Source organism: Dromiciops gliroides, chromosome 1, assembly GCF_019393635.1.
Source record: "Dromiciops gliroides isolate mDroGli1 chromosome 1, mDroGli1.pri, whole genome shotgun sequence".
NCBI classification, from domain to species: Eukaryota; Metazoa; Chordata; class Mammalia; order Microbiotheria; family Microbiotheriidae; genus Dromiciops; species Dromiciops gliroides.
In genome coordinates, this window is record NC_057861.1 from 162,749,652 (window position 1) to 162,764,475 (window position 14,824).

Genomic DNA, 14,824 nt, shown 5'->3' on the forward strand with positions numbered 1-14,824 from the left:
AATATACAAACACCTGCAAAATTAAATATTAAACAACCAGAGCACTAGTAGTTGGGGTGGGGGAAATCAGGAAAGGCTTCATGCTTAAGATGCACCTTGAAGGAATGATAGACTTTTCCAAGACAGAGGTAAAGAGTAGGATACATTTCAAATATGGTCAGTTAGTCCATTAGTAAATTTTGAAGAACCTAATATGTGTCAGGCACGGTGTTGAGACGTTGGGTGAATGGTCATTCCATTCATTCAGGCCATGCACCCTACCCTGGCTGGTAAAATCACTGGCATGTTGCTAGAAATGAGGGAAACATGAAAGCAAATATACACAAAGCAAGCTATAGGCAGGATAAATAAGAAATGATCTGTATATGGAAGGCACTAGAATCAAGGGGGATCAAGAAAGTTTTCCCATAAAAGGTGGTCTGTGTTTGTGAGAAACAGAAAGCTAGTTAATCTGGACTTCATCAGAGAAGAAGAATAAGTAATGAACAATTAGACAGGAAAGAAGCTTAATCTCTGTTGTAAAGGATGTTAAAAGCTAAACAGAGGAGTTTGCATTTGATCCTAGAGGAACTAGGGAGCCAAAGGAGTCAACGAAGTAGGGGAGTGACATGATTAGATCTGCACAAGGAAAATATTTTGTTTGTGTTTTAATTATTATTTGCAAGGCAATGAGGGTTAAGTGACTTGCCCAGGGTCACACAGCTAGTAAGTGTCAAGTGTCTGAGGTCACATTTGAACTCAGGTCCTCCTGAATCCAGGGCCAGTGCTTTATCCACTGTGCCACCTAGCTGCCCAAGGAAAATCATTTTGTAGCAATATGGGAGATGAATGGCAGTGGGGAGAGACTTAAGGCAGGGAGGCCAATTATGCAACTGCTACAATAACCTAGAAGAGAGGTGATGAGGGACTGAACTAAAAAGAAAGGGTCATATGTGAGGAGATAGAAATGGAAAGATTTTGCAACTGATTAAATATAAGATTAATGAAACCAAACAATTCTGAGGTTTTCACCTCATACCAAGCCAATGGCAAAGATGACAAAAGGTAGGATAATCAGTGTTCAAGGGGCTATGGAAATATAGGAACATTAATGCATTGTTGGTAGAGTTATGAATTGGTCCAACCATTCTAAAAAGAAATTTGGAATTTTGCAAGGGAAAAAGAATAAAATGTCCATACCATTTGACCCAAAGATTCCAGTGGTAAGCTAAGGCCCAAGGAAGTGAATGACAAAAGAAAAGGCCCCATGTACACTAAAATATTTATAGCAATGGACTTCCACAATTGCTACAAACAAAAAGTGCTGCTATTATTTTGACAAGATACGTAAATATGTATGTGTGTAAAAATACATATATGTATGTATGCGGGTATACATATTTAAAACACATAACACAAAATCCCCAATACAAAGTGGTTAAGGGATTTGATCAAATAATTCTCAAAAGAAAAACTGTAAACTATTAGCAACCATATGAAAGAATGCTCCAAATTACTAATAATAAGAGAAATGCAAATCAAAGCTATCCTGAAATTTCCCCTTACACCTTACAAATCGAGAAATATGAAAAAAGATGGGAATAGTCAATGTTGGAGAGATTGTAGGTAGATAGGCACACTAGTGCATTGTTTGTGGTACACCTATTTTGTAAAGCATTTTGGAATATGCAAATAAAGTGATTAAAACTGTCCATATCTTTTCACCCACAGATTCCACTACTGGGCTTATACAAAAGAGGCCACTGATAAGAAGAAAGTCCCTATATACATCAAAATGTTTATAGCAGCACTTTTTTGTGATAGCAAAGAATTGGAAACAAAGTAGATGCCCATTGATTAAGGAGGAGCTAAACAAATTGTGGTACACAAATGTAATAGAATGTTACTGAGCTGTAAGAACTAATGAATATGATGGATACAGAGGAATTATATAAAGAGCTATATGAACTGATGCAGAATGAGGTAAGCAAAACCAATAAAATTAACATATACAATGACTATGGCAATGAACGGCTCTGAAGAACAAACATGAAACAGTCAAAAAAAATGTAGCAAAATTATAAAGAACAAGCATGGTTCCAAAGAGGAGATATTAAAACATCTACTCTACTCCACTCTACTTCTTTTCAGAGGCTATCTGGTTTATTGTACATATTTTCAGACCTTTTCCAATATGTTGACTAGTTTTGCTGCTTTTTTCTTTTTGTTTTTCTTTAAAATATTATTTGTTAAATGCAATGTTTCTCAGGGGGCAAAAAGGGAAAAGTAATGGGAAAAATTTTGGTGATACAAAAAAGCCAAAAGCTATCATTAAAAAAAAAAAGTTAAAACAAAAACCATTTTCCAGTGAAGGAATAAAAAAGAAAAGTCCAGAAAGGGACCCAAACAGTACAATTTTATTACTTTTATGTTAAATTTAACATACATTTAAAATAACTACTTAAGAGGAAATCACAGTTTCATATACAATCCTCTTATTTGTTATTCTTTGTATTCTGTAATGGTTATGTGTGTTGATTTTTTGTTCACACTAAAAAAGAAAATTTTATTTTCAAAGAATGAGGTAACTATTTCCTTAAACAATAACAACAGCTCTAGGAAGGAAGGAAGGCAGGAAGGAAGGCAGGAAGGAAGGCAGGAAGGAAGGCAGGAAGGAAGGCAGGAAGGAAGGCAGGAAGGAAGGCAGGAAGGAAGGCAGGAAGGAAGGAAGGAAGGAAGGAAGGAAGGAAGGAAGGAAGGAAGGAAGGAAGGAAGGAAGGAAGGAAGGAAGGAAGGAAGGAAGGAAGGAAGGAAGAATGAGAAAGAGGGAGGAAGAAAGAAACTAAAGCGTGTGGAATTACGACCAAATTAACCCCAAAGAGGACATGTGAGAAGGGACCCCCACACACACTCTGCAGAAGTAGGTCACTATTGTTGTGGAATATAGGCATTTCTGGTGTGTAGGTTAGCTTTGCTAAATTGTATTTTCTTCTTTTTTTCTTGTATTTTCTTTTCTTTTTTTTTTACATAAAGGAAGGATCTCTTGAAGTGAGGGAGGAATATACTGGCAAATAGAGGCAATCTAAAAACAAATATGGCAATATAAATTTATTTTTTAAAAATTTTCTTTCCTATAACTTCTACCTATTGATCATAACTTTACTTTGTGGAATTATACAGAATAAATCTAATCTTTCCACATGATAGCCTTTCAACTATTCAAAGACTAACTTTTCCATCCTTCTCCCATGCATTTTCTTCTTCAGGTTAAACCAGGGAACAGTTCCTCTTTAGATAATGAAGTCTCCATTCTTCAAATAAAAACCACGCACTGAATGTTAAAGCCTCCCATTCACTCCAGAGATAGTTTGTTCCCCCTGGGGGGTGTGGGGACCTAGGGCAGAAGGAAAAGCAATTTCAAACCCACAGATCAAGGAGAATGCAATCCCAAGATTCAAGTTCATTCCTCAGCTCTAATTCCTTCCCTGCAGACTCTCGGTGCTGTGATGAATGAGAATTCCGTATTTTCCCTGCTCCACCTGAGTAAGGTCCATTGTAGTATTTAAGGCTCACTTTCACAATGTCTTCCCTGCTGCTCTCCAACCCTTGATGTGTTCAGAATTCATGATGTGTTGTTGGCCTGGGGTATGGACAGAGAAATAACATTTCTTAATAGCGTGGCAGACGATAAAAAAACAAGAACTTCTAACAATCCTTCCTTACCACATGGATTAGGCTTCTTAGCTGTAACTTTCTCTGTCATAGCTTTGTCAACTTCATAAATCCCCACATTTTCCCTCTTGTTGCCTATTTTAAAGGGTAACCAACCACAATTCCTTATCACTCAAATGAGGGAGTTGACTCTAGATGATCTAGATTCTTGCTAACTAACAATCTATCAGTCACTGGTAGTGATTTTCATCTGGCAGGCGTTTGATGATATCCTCTGGATACTCTATTTTTATAGATGTTTATTCTCAAATTCCTTCCCTTATCAGCCTGTGGCAGACTGCCCCAAGAGTCAAAGCAAGAAGCAGGTACAAAATGAAAAGGGCTTTCCATTTCCTAGTAGAAGAAGAAAATAAATTCCACTCTCATTGGGGGAACTCCAGTATATACTGGAGCCAGGAGATGAGAATTTGGGCCTGTGTATTTTCCTTCTTCTTTTGAAAGGCCAAGTACTGTGTGGCCTATCAATGAACATATGCAGAGTGGATCACAAGCCAATAGCCCTTCCTCATATCTTGAAAAGTCCAGCTCAAGGAGAAAGGGCAGATACCTGGGTTTGGAAGGAAAATTCTCCCTCAGGTACTTTGCTGTTCTTTCAATGCAGCAGGTTTTTCTCTCTTCTTCTCTTCTCCCTTTTCCTTTTCCTTCTCCTTCTCCTCTTCCTCCTCCTCCTCCTTCTTCTCCTTCTTCTCCTTCTTCTCCTTCTCCTCCTTCTCCTTCTTCTTCTTCTTCTTCTTCTTCTTCTCCTCCTCCTCCTCCTCCCTCTTTCTCCTCCTCCCTCCTCCTCCTTTTCTTCCTCTTCTTCCCTCTTTTCCTCCTCCTTTTCCTCCATCTCCTCTTCCATCTCCTCCTTCATCTCCTCCTCCATCTCCTCCTCCTGTTGCTCTTCCTCCTCCTCCTTTTCCTTCTTCTTCTTCTTCTTCTTCTTCTTCTTCCTCTGCTTCTTCCCATGCATTTATGGACATATGTGTATAACTAGCTGGAATGCCTACTGCTTAGGAGCTCTTAACCTAGGGTCCATAGATAGATTTTAGGGGGTATATGAAATTGGATAGGGGAAAAAAATCCCATCTTTATTTTCACTAGCCTCTAACTGCAATTAGCATTTTCTTGAGTTATTTAAAACATTATTCTAAGAAGGGGTCCATGGGCTTCCCCAGAATGCCAAAGGTGGCCTCAGCACACATGCAAAAAGGAGAAAAGTCTCTCTGAGAATCTATTTGTCAGGAATAGAAGTTTAGGAGGATTTGACCTTCCCCCCAAATTACCCAAGTTTAGAAAAATGGTAGCAGAATGAAGAGGAGAGCTGTGACTCTCTGAAGATCTCATTGAGAAAATTCAGTATTGAATTGAGGGTAGAATTTCAATAGGTGTAGATGGGGCATTCCAAGTGAAGGGGACAATATAAACATAGGTAAGAAATGTAAGCATAAAATATTTTCAGGAAACAATAAGTAATGTGGAAGTTGCCGTATGAGAAAGAACTGGGGTTTGAAGCTGGAAAAGGTAGTTTGGGGTCAAAGAACTGAAAGACCATGAATGTTATGCTGGGAATTGGGGGCTTTATTCTGTATATATAATGGGAGGCCACTGAAGGTTCTTGAACAAAGGAGTGAGAAGATAAAAACTATACTCTAGAAATATTAATCTGACATGGATGGGTAGAAAGGAATGGAGGAGGAAGAAACTATAAGCAGGGAGATCAGGCACTCCAGTAGGCTTTGGCTAGTCCCAACTGTTATCCTTCCCCCAATTAAGTCCCAGTTCTATACACAGACTTTGAATAAGGAGATACCCCAAGGGGAGTAAAAAGTTTAACCAAGTGGAAAACAGGTATTTTAACTTCAGAAGCAGGAAGAAAAAAGACTGTTTAAAACAGAAGGAGAAATTTCAGTCACAAAATCTCAAGCCATATTGGCCATGTTTTCACTAATTTCCCCAGTGACTTCTAGACATGTCATCTGGAATTTGGGGGAAAATAAAAATATTCTGAAAGGACGGGGTCCTTACTCTCTGACCTAGAGATGTCCTTTCTATTCAAGTGGGTTGCTTCTTACAAGACCAAGGATAAGCATCTCTGAAGGACTAAGAGAGGTACAAGAAGCTGCATTTGAGGATCATTACATTTGAATTTCATCATATAGCTTTGATTGCTAAATTTCAATAGCCTTTAATGGTTTTAATAAAAGTAGAATTAGCAACTGGAGTCAGGAAGACTCATCTCCCTGAGTTCAAATCTGTCTCCAACACTTTCTACCTGTGTGACCCGGGCAAGGTCACTTCACCCAGTTTGCTTCCATTTCCACAGCTGTAAAATGAGCTGCAGAGGAAATGGCAAACCACTCACATATCTTTACCAAGAAAACCCCAGATGGGATCACAAAAGCGGTCAGACATGACTGAAAAATGACTGAACAACAAAAATAGTTAGCACCACTGTAGTCTTCGTGTTCATTTAAGACAAATCCTGAACTTAAGATTCAATGGGGGGCAGCTAGGTGGCACAGTGGATAAAGCACTGGCCCTGAATTCAGGAGTTCCTGAGTTCAAATCCAGCCTCAGACACTTGACACTTACTGGCTGTGTGACCCTGGGCAAGTCACTTAACCCCCATTGCCCTACCAAAAAAAAAAAGACTCAATGGGCTAAATTTGTTAAGAGTGATAAGAATCTGAACTAAGACTATGACAGTGGGAATAGAAAAGAGAAGAAAGATGTCAAACATATCAAGGAGATGGAAAAAGCTGGATTTGTCACCTGAATAGATATTTAGTAGGCAGAGGGAGGAGTCCGAGATGATTCTAAGATCTCTAACTTGGTGACTAGGAGAATGACAGACATTAACAGAGATAGGAAAATTAGAAAGAAAAGAAAGTGTGGAGGAGAGTCGAAGTAAAATTTGTCTTTAGATCTCCATCCTCCTCATTATGCTCCCTTTCCCTGCAGTGATGGCAAACTGTTCTTGCAGAGTTAAAATTAAATACAGCAGTATGTACTATGCATTCAGTATCAGATTCCCCTTAGGCAGGTCAGAGTTAGTAAGGGGAAAGGAGAAAAGAAAATCTTGGTGAATAACAACAAGGTAGGAGAGTATGGAGTCCTAAAAAAGAAGCAACTCTGATGACAGAGTAAGGAATAACAATAAAAATATAGCTAGCATTTTGAATTTTGCAAAATGATTTACAAATATTATAGCATTTGATACAACAACCCTGGGAGGGAGGTATGATTATTATCCCATTATTATCCCCATTCTACAGATAGGAGAAACAGAGGCAAACAGAAGTTAAGTGACTTGCCCGGTGTCACATAGTATCTGAGGCTGAATTTGAACTTGCATTTTCCCCACTCCAGGTCCAATGCTCTGTGAATTGCACCACCTAGCTGTGCATATATATATGTGCCCTCACCCACATATACCAGACTTTCCCCTTTCTAGGTGCAGCAGCACCTAGAGAGAAAGGCAGGACATCTGTATTTTATTTCTCTCAGATAAATCAAATTCTGCCTAGAGAGCTTGGGGTGGTGTATATATATATATTATCCCTGTCAGGCCCAGAATAGCATGCACTTTGAATCTTACCAGTTCTCTTTTATCTAGACAGAAGGTGAAGCCCTTGAGTATAACAGGTTTCCCCAGTTTTGGCAACAAAACAAAACAAAACTTTTAGGAAAACTATGGCTTATGAATCAAGATTCTGACCTAAAAAACACACAAAGTTTGGGTTTAGCAAAGTTGATCCATCAGGGTTTAAAGGGGTAAACCAGTTATCCCTTTCACATGACAACTTTCCCCATTGTGGTTTCACTATATATCACAGGTTGGCATAAGAAATTAAAAGAAAATTTAGGGAAGGTTTTGTGGAAGCCACAGATGTCATGTGAAGAAGCAAGCAGATGACATAAAAAAAATCTAAAAACTCAGAAATGTATAATATCAACCCAAATTTTACAATAAGGTAAACACTCTATAAAAGAAAAACAAAAAAATTCAGACTTGTTCTCTGGTATGAAGGGAGGGTCAGAAAATTTTACATGGATTTTCCAGATCATGGGGGTGCTATGCCCCCAACCCCCACAATGTGGAACGGATAAATGTATTACCGTAGTCTGTGGGGTCACAGAACAATCAGAACCATGGACAAGGTAGCTATCTATTCAATACCCCACCTCTCACTGCCAGACTTGGGCATGCCTCATTCAGTTAATTGCTGGTGGCCCTATCTGACTAATCAAACCTTGTTGTGATTTTCTACTCAGGGTCATAGTGGTGATTAAAAACAGTTTAATTAGATTGACAAACATGTAATAAAATATGAACCAACTTACATGGTATCACAGAAGCTGAAAATATCTCGATTCTTCCCCTTCTTCTCCCACTGAAGGTGGAAGGGAGGGAGGAATGGACTTTCACTTTCAGTGGGTCCCACTGCAGGGTTGAAGAAAAGGAAAGTTCATGTATTTAATGCAAACCTCACAATTTTGGCAAGGGATGGTGTGGTGGTTCAGCCACTCACCAGAGCCAGCACCAACTAAAATTCTCTTCCACACTCAAAGAGGCAGAAATCTTGACTGCCAACCCAGAGGCTCTCCACACTGTATTGCTCATCAAACTCAATCAGACAGGAACTTGCTTTCCCTGATGCAGCTGCCCTCGCGCACACCAGCTTTCATCATCTCAAGTCAGCAGATATTTCTCAGGACATTCTGTGTTTCCTGGTTGGGGGACAGGGGCGAATATTGTGCCTGTGACCTCAAACTTCACCTTCTCTGTCTTTCTTTCTCAGTCTGTCTGACCTAAGTTTATACTGCCCAATAAAATCCATGAATTTTCTTCTTCAAATGAGATATTAGTAAAAAGTGTTTAGCACAGTGCCTTATACATAATAGGTAATTCTCTTCCCCCTTTTCTTTTTCCTGACCTCCATGCATGGGTCCCACGAAAGTTAGAACTCATGTACACTTTGATCCAAAGCCTTCTGGGAGATGTAGTCTGGGAGAAAGCTCGCAAGTCCCCCAAACATAGAGTTAATGAAGAGAAAAATGGAAAGAATCCTGCCTGCCCTCAAGTTCCATTGGACTCATTCCATGTTCTGCAGGCTCCAGGATAGAGAGGACTGTGGACAAAGCACATCCTGTCAATGAGAAAATGGAGGAGTAGGGGAAAAGAGGATTAGGCAATACTCTCCCTATTCCAACAAAAAATCCAATTAGCTTTAGCCCTTGCTTCCTCTCATGGTTTGTAATGTTAGGACATTATACCAGGAAGGCTAGGAATCAACTTTTTTTAATTCATTCATTTATTTGTTCATTTAAATTTTATTTATTTGGGAATCATCTTATAAATGGGCATCATAGTTTCTCTAATCAAACACTGAAAGGAAAGTCTTTTTTCAACAGTGCTTAGAACAATGCCTGTCACATATTAGGTACTTAAATATTTTTTGACTGACTGATTTCTTGGCTCTTGTACTTCTTTTCAGTGTGGTATGGGTAAAGAAAGGAGCTGGCGTTGGAGTAAAAAAAACCTAAGCTCAGATACCTTATCTGAGATATTACTGGCTGTGTTTTCCTAGACAAGTCACCTAACTTCTCAATGACTCTCAGGCAAGACTCAAAGACTATAAGTTACAGAGTAGGTGATCCACCCTAGTGATCTTTGCCAAGAAAGCCCCATATGGCATCACTAGGAGTCAGACACAAGTAAATAACTGAACAACAACAATGATCTTCCCTGGTAGAGGAAGTTTCATCACCAGGATTATGAAATCCCAGATCTGGTTAAGAAAAATGGTAGAGGGGCAGCTAGGTGGCGCAGTGGATAAAGCACTGGCCCTGGAGTCAGGAGGACCTGAGTTCAAATCCAGCCTCAGACACTTAACACTTACTAGCTGTGTGACTCTGGGCAAATCACTTAACTACAATTGTCTCACTTAAAAAAAAAAAGAAAAAAAGAAAAAGAAAGAAAGGTAAAGAAAGAAGAAGAAGAAAGAAAGAAGAAAAGAAAGAAAGAAAGAAAGAAAGAAAGAAAGAAAGAAAGAAAGAAAGAAAGAAAAGAAAAGAAAGAAAGAAAGAAAGAAGAGAAAGAAAGAAAAATGGTAGAGCCTAAGAGTGGTAAAATCAGATTTCCGCCGGGGCAGCTAGATGGCGCAGTGGTAAAGCACCGGCCCTGGATTCAGGAGTACCTGAGTTCAAATCCGGCCTCAGACACTTGACACTTACTAGCTGTGTGACCCTGGGCAAGTCACTTAACCCCCATTGCCCTCACCAAAAAAAAAAATCACATTTCCCCTATAGAATTCATTCTACTGGTCACATATAGGCAAAGACATTTCCCTATTATTTCATGCATCCTTACTGTTCCCTCATTCGGTGGGAAAGGGAGTTACCTGTCTCTACCAGATGGAGTAGTGAAAATTTAACACAGATAAGTAAAAATGTGGGTTTATGCCAAGAGGCATGTCATTGATGGGCTCCCCCAAATCCTCAACTCCCAGGTCAGTATTTCTACTGACTTCATTAACATAGCTTGTGTTATGTCTTCTGATATAGGATGAAAAGTACACTCCCAACAGTAGAAAGAAAAAGGTTGTTTACTAATGGCAAAAAGAAATATAACTCATCTTAAAATAAATGACATCATGGCCCTGGTCAGAGATTCCCAGTCATGTCCTCTCATTTTCCAACACACCAGAAATCAAGTTCTACTTAGTAGAGTGTACCTAACACTGTATGGGCTTTTATTCAAATAGTTCTGTGATGGATTGAAGTCCAGGAATAGGACTGTAATAGGATATGACCAGAACAAAGACGTTCAGGAGGCCTGCTCTTTTTTTCAGCAGCTTGTTTCATTTTTTCCACCTTTTTTCTACCAAGTCAGTTTGACTTTTATGCCTGTTTCTCTAAAACCAAGGTTCTTAACACTTTTTGTGTTAAGTCATTTTGGTCAGTCATTATCAGAGTAATTATTTTAAATCCTTAAAAGAAAATACATCATATTTCAAAGAAAACCAATTTTATTTAAATAGTTTTCAAAATATATTTTTAAAAAGCAAGCTCATGGATCTATACAAGGACATCTTGGGGGATTCATGGACACCAAATTAAAAACCTTAGCTCTAAAATGGAGAGATTAAATTAAGCATAAAGTTCAAATCTCCTGAAACGACTCTTTTTAAGAGGCTTTGGTTTGGAATCAGATCCAAATCCCATATCTACTACTCATTACCCATGGGATCTTGGATGAGTGACTTTCCCTCTACTATTTAGCTTCCTCATCTATGCAATGAAGTAATCAGACTAAGTAATTTGAAGATTCCCTTCCAGTTCTAAAGCCTGTGTTTCCCTATCATCCATTCTAGCTGTGATCCTTTTTACCTGGGACCTCTATTAGAGTCTGAACCAAATTGGTAGTGAGATTCAGGCCTTACTTCTTCTAAAGACTGAGACCTCGATAATTCTCCCCACATTTGTTAAGTATTGCAAATAGATACCAAATAATTTCAGGACCTGAATTAGAACAGGCCACCAAGTGAAGCTGACATTTTCATATCTGGATCTGCTGTTCAATTAAAATTATTTTGTTATTTTTGTGCCAAGAACAAAAAGCACCAGTGAAAATGATTCTGTTTCTTTAAATGTTTTGATCAATGATCAGATGTTTTAAAATTTAAAAAATTCAAATACTCAGCCTAAGCATTTCTTGGATACTTTCCTCTTACACCTCTTCTCTCTACCTCTCACTCTTCACTCTACCTTCAGGTTTAAACAATAATTTCTTTGTTGTTGTGGTTGTTGTTATTTTCCCCAGAGTTCTCCTTGGCCAGCTTTGAGGTCCAGCAGACCCTGCCCTCAAAAAGCTTACATTCTACTAGTAGAATGTAAATAAACATGTAAGAAAATGAGAAAAGTAAATATTGTTGTTGTCCAGTCATTTCAGACTCTTTGAGATCCCATTTGAGGTTTTCTTGGCAAAGATATCAGAGTGGTTTTTCATTTCCTTCTCCAGATCATTTTATAGATGAGAAAACTGAAGAAAATAGGGTCAAATGACTTGCTCAAAGTAACACAGTTGGTAAATGTCTGAGGCCAGATTTGAACTCATAAAGAAGAACCTTACTGACTTTAGGCCCAGTACTCCCTCCACTGCCCCACCAAGCTGCCCCTAAATAAGGATATGTACAAAATAAATAGAGATTGTTTTGGAGTGAGACTAACATCTGAGGGAATTGGGAAAAGTGATGAAAAGTGATAGTTAAAAATATTAAACTGAGCAGGAAGGAAAGACAGTATTCTAAAAGGTAGAGGTGAGGAGAGAGAGCCAGGAATGGGGGGAAGCCTTTAAAAAGACAGTGGGTGGGAAAGAGATATTATGTATGGAGTACAACCAGTAGGCCAGTTTGTAATGAAAAGTAAATGAAGGGGATTAATATGTGCCAACAACTTGGTAAGAGAGACTGGAGCGAGACTGTGAGGGGTTTTCGGTACCCATCAGAGGGGTGTGTATTTTATTGCAAGGGCAATAGAAAGCCACTGAAACTTCTTAAGCATGAATAGGCTTATGCTTTAGACTTTAGCTGTTATGTGAAGAATGGATTAAAACAGGGAGACACTAGATGTAGAAAATATAGGAGACTTTTGCAATAGTAAGGGAGACATGGTGAGGGCTTTTACTAGAGTGCTTGTGTGATTAGAGATAAGGGGAAAGATGAAAAACATGAGAGATGCTACGGAGGTAGAATCAGAAAGATATGGCAATTAATTTGGTGTGAGGGGAAGGGCAAATGAGAGTTAAAGAGGAGAAGATGACACCAAGTTTACCAACATGGGTGCCTAATGGTGGTGGTGACCTTAAGAGAAATATGGAAAGTAAGGGGAATAGTGCACTTGGGGAAAAGATAATGAGTTCTGTTTTGGACATGTTGACTCTGATGAACTTAAGGAACATTCAATAAGCAGTTTGAGAACTGGGACTAGAGCTCAGGAGAGAGAAAGACTATGTATGTAGATTTTGGAGTTAGCTACACAAATCCATGGGAACCACCAAAAGACAGTATAATAAGAGAAGAAGAGAAAGTTTAGGACAGAATTTTGAGCATGCACACACATAAGGAAACGGATGATGATATTGCAAGATGACTGAAGATTAGTCAAACAGGTAGGAAGAGAATCATGGCAGAGCAATATCACATGCAAAAAATTGGCAAAGAGTATCCAGAAGGAGCAGGTGTCCAATGATACCAAACACTATAGGAAGGTAGGGGAAGGATAAGAACTTTAAAACGCCATTGAATTTATCCAAAACATGATCACTGATGGCCTTGGAGATAATAATTCATCTGGACAATAGAGATGGAAACCTCATTCCAAGGGATTAAGAAGTGACTGGAAGGTGAGAAAGTTATGCCAAGGAGTATAGATGGGTTTTTTGCAGTTTTACTATGAAAAGGAAAAAAAACCATTGGACAATAGTTTGAGCAGCTATTAAGATGAAATGAAGGTGGCTTATTAGTGGAACAGATTAGACATACAATATTCAGAAGCAAACAAGCCTAAGTAGCCTCATGTTTGAGAAACCTAAAGACTCCAGCTATTGGAATACAGATTCACTATTTGACAAACACTACTGGGAAAATATGAAAGCACTAAGGCAAAAACTAGATCGACTAGTACCTCATTTTATATACCAAAATAAACTTTAAAAAGACCCATGATTTAGGTCACATCACAAATAAATTAGAGGAACAATGAAAAAAATAGGGATAGAGAGGATCACTGTAGATAAAATGGACAATTTTGATAATATAAAATTGAAAAGTTTTGAAAAATCCAATGTGACTAAGATTAGACAAGAAAGTGTTAACTGAGAAAAAAAAAGCTTTGCAGCCAATTTTTCTGATTTCCCAATTGATGGATAGTTAAGTTAATTCTCAAAGGGAGAAATTTAAGCTATCAATAGCTATACTTTAAAATGTCCCAAATCACTAATAATTAGGGAAATTCAAGTTAAAGCAATTCTGAGGTTCTACCTCATACCCATCAGATGAGCAATGACAGAAAAGAAAAATGAGAAATATTTTTGGGGCTTTGTGAAAATGGGCAATCCTGGGAGAGCTGCAAATTGGTTCAGCAATTCTGAAAAGCAATTTGAAACTATACCAAAACCGTGTATATTAAACTGTGCATGTGCTACTAAATCCCTGCAAGGCCCATGCCCCAAAGATATCAAAGAAAGAGAGAAAGGACCTATATGTTAAAAATATTTACATTAATTCTCATAGTGGCAAGGAACCACTACTCATCAACTGGTTAGTAGCTGATCGAATAACTCATGGTATATGAATATGATGAAATTCTATTGTTTGGTAAGACATAATTAAAGGCACAGGTTCAGAGAAACCTGGAAAGATTTTATAAACTGATGCTGAGTGAAGTGAATAGAACAAGGAGAAAAATGTGCACAATAACATTGTAGAAATAAGCAACTTTGAAAGACTTAAGAATTCTGACCAATCCAATAACCAGTGATACCCACTGACTAACAGAGAGGTAATATATTTTAGACACAAAAATAAGATATACATTATTAGACATGGAAAAATTTGCATATTTCTTATAAGGATTTCATTTTCTTTTCTTTTTTTCTTTCTCAAGGTGGGAGGAGGTGAAAGCAAGGGAAAAAAGGTGTGTTAATTGAAAATGTTCTCATAAAAAATCAAGTGAAGGATGGAGGGGGGGTTGTTGTTGGTGGTGTTTAAGGATGGGGGAAGTGATTGAGATTAGGTTCAGGCTTCTGTGATGTTATTGAGTTAATGGCAATAGACCTCTTGAAGCCCAGGACCGAAATGAATTCCAGAGGAGAGAGAGTTCTCCCTGCTCTGGTTAGAGTCAACATTATACAGAAGCAATGAATTTGTAGTCAGCTGGGTCTGGCTTGGAGGGAAAGAGTCTTCTGCTTTTAACAACTACAGAGCAGTGACTATGACTGAAGGAACTAATCAGTGGCTGAACCAGGTGCTAAGTACGATGACAGGACAGTTTCCACGCTTAGCAGATGAACGTAAAGGAAAACAGGGAACTATGGAAAGAGACTATACTAAAGACCTAGGACTCAAAG